Source organism: Sebastes umbrosus, chromosome 3 (genome assembly GCF_015220745.1).
Source record: "Sebastes umbrosus isolate fSebUmb1 chromosome 3, fSebUmb1.pri, whole genome shotgun sequence".
Classification (NCBI taxonomy): domain Eukaryota; kingdom Metazoa; phylum Chordata; class Actinopteri; order Perciformes; family Sebastidae; genus Sebastes; species Sebastes umbrosus.
This window is the reverse complement of record NC_051271.1, coordinates 33,333,104-33,338,161: the sequence shown is the minus strand read 5'-3', so window position 1 is coordinate 33,338,161 and position 5,058 is coordinate 33,333,104. Positions and strand designations below refer to the sequence as shown.

The following is a 5,058-nucleotide window of genomic DNA, read 5'->3' as shown; positions in this document are numbered from 1 at the left end:
TTGTTGTCTGTAATATGGATATGACAGTGATACTCACTAAGACACAACAGACACATTTTCTGTAATTGGTCTTTCATTCATCCAGAAGTATAACAAAATGTTTAAACATGAGATGATATATCTCCAACCAGGCTGAGGGTATACACCATAGACTATGTATAGATGGACAAAAGTGAAGACAACATATTCTGGACACGGGAGCTGCCATTTTTGACGTCATTACCAGCACGATCTCATCCAAACTTGTCATAAACTGCCGCTTTGTCACGCCCCTTGGCCTCAATTTATTTATCGCATCAAAACCACTACAGTTAGGTTTAGGAAAGAACTTCATGGTTGGACTTAAAACTACTACGTTTGTACAGTGAAAATGAAACTGAAAGTTGAGAACACGGTAGACGAACAAACAGCTGGTTGAAATGTGAAAGTGGAACTTAACGGTGGTCAGCAGACCGCTCTGGTTTTGTCATGGGTGCATTTTCACACGTAGGTGCCAATGGGTCATGGGAATTACAGTAGCCATTGTTATTGTGATTCCACGGTTGGAGTTAAAGAGTCAAGGATGCTGGGATAACGTTTGTTTTTGATATATCACCAATCCATTAGTAGGCTAATGACAGTCCATGGAAGTCCGTGTTCGGAGGAGGCTGTGGTGTTGGATGGATAAAACAAACATAATCTCCATCAAATAGAGTTTGAGGGAGGAAGTTTTTGTGTCCCCTATGAAACCACAAATTAATCACACATTTTTTATCTGTTCAAAATGTACCTTAAAGGGAGTATTTCATACTCGTATCACATGGGAGTGGGCAATTATGCTTGCTTTATGCAAATGTATGTAATATTTATTATTGAAAATCAATTAACAACACAAAACAATGACAAATATTGTACAAAAACCCTCACAGGTACAGCATTTAGTATAAAAGATATGCTCAAATCATAACATGACAAACTGCAGCCCAACAGGCAACAACAGCTGTCAGTGTGTCAGTGTGCTGACTTGACTATTACTTGCCCCAAACTGCATGAGATTATCATAAAGTGGGCATGTCTTCAAAGGGGAGACTCGTGGGTACCCATAGAACCCATTTTCATTCACATATATTGAGGTCAGAGGACAAGGGACCCCTTTGAAAAACGCCCAACTATTTTTTCCTCGCCAAAATTAAGCACAAGTTTGGAGTGTTATTTATCCTCCTTCTCGACAAGCCAGTATGACATGGTTGGTAGCAATGGATTCCTTAGTTTTTTTTGGTTTCAAAGGACACCAGTATCTTTGCTCTTGCTTTAAAAGTCCCATACAACCTAAAAAATTCTAAGTTTCATTAATGTGTTAAAGAAATTAGTGGTGTTAAAACGAAACGAACGTGTTATTATGGTGTTAACAGCCCTAATAATAATATAATAAGTAAAAAGTCAACAAACAGCACATGATAAGCTTTGCAGCACAGTAGCTTGGAGGCATTTTGTACAGCTACTTGAGATGAGTGAGGAGGTAAGAGTTTGCTTAAGGCCACACTGACACTATAACTGTTGATGTGCATGTTGGAAATTTAAGAGAATGACTAGGGAGACGAGACAAAAAAGGTAAAGCACTCTTCCATCCCCAATGTGCCGAAACAATGTTCTTCCTCCAAAAAATACCTGCACCTGCACCTCATTAACACACTTTGTGCGCATTTCCCGTACCTTCCTTTCTGAGTTAAATTTAGGATGAGAAGTGGTTCTTTGATTAGGGGATTGTCATTCCTTCCACACATCGCTTAAATGCAGTGTATCCTTACTCCTTTATTCTGTTGCTTCATTGTTGGTCTTCATGTAGAGAATCCAGTAAGTATAATTTCTGAGGTTTCAATTTTAATTCAATTCAATTAAAAGCTTTTGTAGTTAAAAGAAGAACAAAGACACGGTACGGTTTAGAAAGAAATTATTTAAAGGCAATGGTTGTCTGACATGAGCAGCGCCTTTCATTTCTTGATTCTGATCCAAAATAGAAAAATTGTCTTTGAGGGTAGCAACTTTGCAAGTTACTGTTGCTTTCACAGTGATATCTCATTTTGAAACAGCGAGTGATGGAGCCGGATAAAAAAGAGCGAGGAAATGTCAAAACTGTAATGTTGCGCTGCGTGATAAAGAATCAGTGAAGTCCACCAAATAATCTAAAAAGAACTGTTGTATAATATGTGTCTTGTTTTTTAGCCTGGCCTTGTGGTCCTGTGGTGGCCGAGGCAGCTGTGCATGCATCTGCTGTTAAGCGGGGGGCACGGTTACCCTTCCGCCGAAACACACTATCACAGAAGAAAAAAAAAAAACAGATGGAAAGTTGAGTGAGAATTTCTTTGTCGTTCTTTCTTAGTCTTCTTTTGTTGCCTTCATTTTTCTTTATTCCACCATCTCATCGATCCAACCCTGCCCCACCTCTCTGTCTTTCATCCTCTTTCATCACAGGAGTCTATTTCACATGCGCTGGTTTCACTCAGAAGCACCCTTTTAACTGTTAACCTTCATTTTCTAACTCCACAGATCCATCATCACTCTGGCTATGTGTGAGCATATAGAATGAGTGTATACAGTACACTGTTTCAAAAGGCTGTCATGACATTATGGACCACTTGGTGGCACTGTGGTATTTGGAGTCAGACAATAAGCAATTTTCACTGTATTCTTTTTTTTTTTTGTAGTTTTAATGAAGGGGCACAAAATTAGTGGAAGGTGTGAGAGGGACGGGAAAAGCAAAAGGAGTGAAGTAGACAGGAAAATTGAGGTTGGGTGAGGAGGGATGGAAAAATAGAAGAATGGTTGGGAGCTCTGACATATCCAGAGACACACAAAGAGAGAAAGAATGGGAAGAGTTCAGACATATTTGCAACATAGCCCAACCCTCATTTCCATGCCTAAGCCTCACTGCCTATTTTACAGTACGAGGGATGCTGAAACCTGGAGTAATAGAACATAACAGCAGCACATAACCACGACTACCCGCTGCTCTCAAAATGCCAAGTCTCTAATAAGAGCTTGTGCTAAAGCTCCCTTTTATGGCAGATATTGCAGAATAAGAGCATGTACTAAAGCTTCCTTTTATTGCAGATAGTCAGATGCGGTGCTCTGCAATTAGCTTTCCTTATGTGTCTCAATTCCAAAGAGATTGAAAATAGCGATAATGATCCTCCATTAATACTTATCACATTCGTGATCAGTGAGCAAGATTTCATGAAAAAAAAAAAAAAGAGTTTGAATTCAACTTTTGCCTTTTTTTTAGTCTGCATTTATCTGCGGGAAGTTCAGAGAAGTTACGCAGATACGCAGCTCATACTCAAACCCGTTCACATCCATCAACACTTACAGTATTCTTAAATAGTCACAGAGTAGTTGAGAGAAGCAGCTAACGTCACTCGCTTAAGTAGGCAGCAGTTTAGGTTGTTAGATGGTTGGTATTCCATTCCTTTAATCACTAGCAGAAACCAACCAATTGAGCAAATTATTAGACCCTCATCTCTGTGAATTGCTCACAATGGCAGGACACTAAAAGTGTGAAGAGGATTTGAAATTAGGTATTTTGTGGGCCACTACATATTTATATATGCAGCTGTGTTTGTTTTATAACATGTAAAGTTAAAACTGTAAGGCAAAAAAAAAAAACACTAACTCAGGTTCGGGCAAGAAAACCACTTAGTTAGGGTAAGGGAAAACGTCATGGTTGGGCTTAAAGTTCCCATATTGTGCTAATTTTCAGGTTCATACATGTATTTTTTGTTTCTAGTAGAACATATTTACATGCTGTAATGTTCAAAAAAAATTTTATTTTCCTCATACTGTCTGCCTGAATATACTTGTATTCACTCTCTGTCTGAAACGCTCCGTTTTAGTGCATTTCAACAGAATTGCAATGGAATTGCGTTGCTAGGCAACAGTTTGGGTCCATGTTTACTTCTTGTCAGCTGATGTTATTTAAATACACTGCAACAGGAATAAAAACTTGGAAACATTTAGAATGTTCATGTTTAAAACTGTGTAATGTTCTACATATATTGTATAATTGTGACATCACAAATGGACAGAAATCGGCTTGTTTCAAAGACACAGTTTCTGAATACGGGCTGTGTGTATGTCTCCGTATATTGAGCATTTTGATAGTTTAACAGTATGTATGTAGTACTTAAACCTGATTTATAATAAAAAGACATGAACATCTCACTTTTTACAATATGGGACCTTTCAAATAAATAAGCAAACTAAGTAAAACATATATGGAAACACAACTACAGAAAATACGTCACAAACGTCAATACAAAACACGTGACAAATGTCACTAACGTAACTTACAAAACAAAACACTGGTCAACAATTTTCAAATGAATTTCAAGAAAGTTGTATTATTGATATCTACATAGGATTGCTGCTAGTTACAGGAATGCCAACAAGCAGGTCGAGAAAAAAATAAAGGACAGAAATTGTTTATAACTATCTCTGCCTGCATTGTTGTGGTGAAACATAAAGGATCAGTAAAATCCTTAACCAATACAATTTCTTTAAAAAACTTTACTGCAAAAAACTGTAGAAAACCATATTGTCTTTTTTTCTCTTTCAGAAAAGCTGCTGCATTCAATCACTTTAGGCTCAACAAGGTCCGATGATCGGGGGGACACGCTGGCCCTGCGGATGATCCTCTTGTTTCCTGACACTGGCTCTTCTGTACGTCAAAGGCTAACAACAATAAAACAGATGTCATAGCGCAGCAAAATAGACAGCAGACCAAACTCAAACACACATACTGGTTTAGCCTCTGGCTAAATGCTGTCTCAAGAAAGACACCACATCAAAATAAAAAATAAAAATACAAGTGTTGAGGCATGACCAGCCGCGAGGGAGCAGGGCGGTGCTTACTCAGCACAAAAAGTTATGTACTGTAGCCTGTGAGATTAATGATTGAAGATCCACATTGGCCAAACCCGCTAACTTTCGGGAGGACGGCTTGAGCTTTATTGTGCTCTTTATCTTCTATTGACAGATGATAGATAAAACTGTCCAATTTGTCTTTAATATGTGGAGAATCAT

The 5,058-nt window shown here is 38.3% G+C and overlaps 1 long non-coding RNA gene across 1 annotated transcript; it reads left to right on the top strand.

Moving 5' to 3' along the window:
- The first annotated feature begins 4,115 nt into the window (after positions 1-4,115).
- Positions 4,116-4,738, top strand: LOC119485772. Its single transcript, XR_005206367.1, has 2 exons — positions 4,116-4,148; positions 4,592-4,738. It is a non-coding gene; the product is annotated as an uncharacterized LOC119485772 (long non-coding RNA).
- The last annotated feature ends 320 nt before the right edge of the window (positions 4,739-5,058 follow it).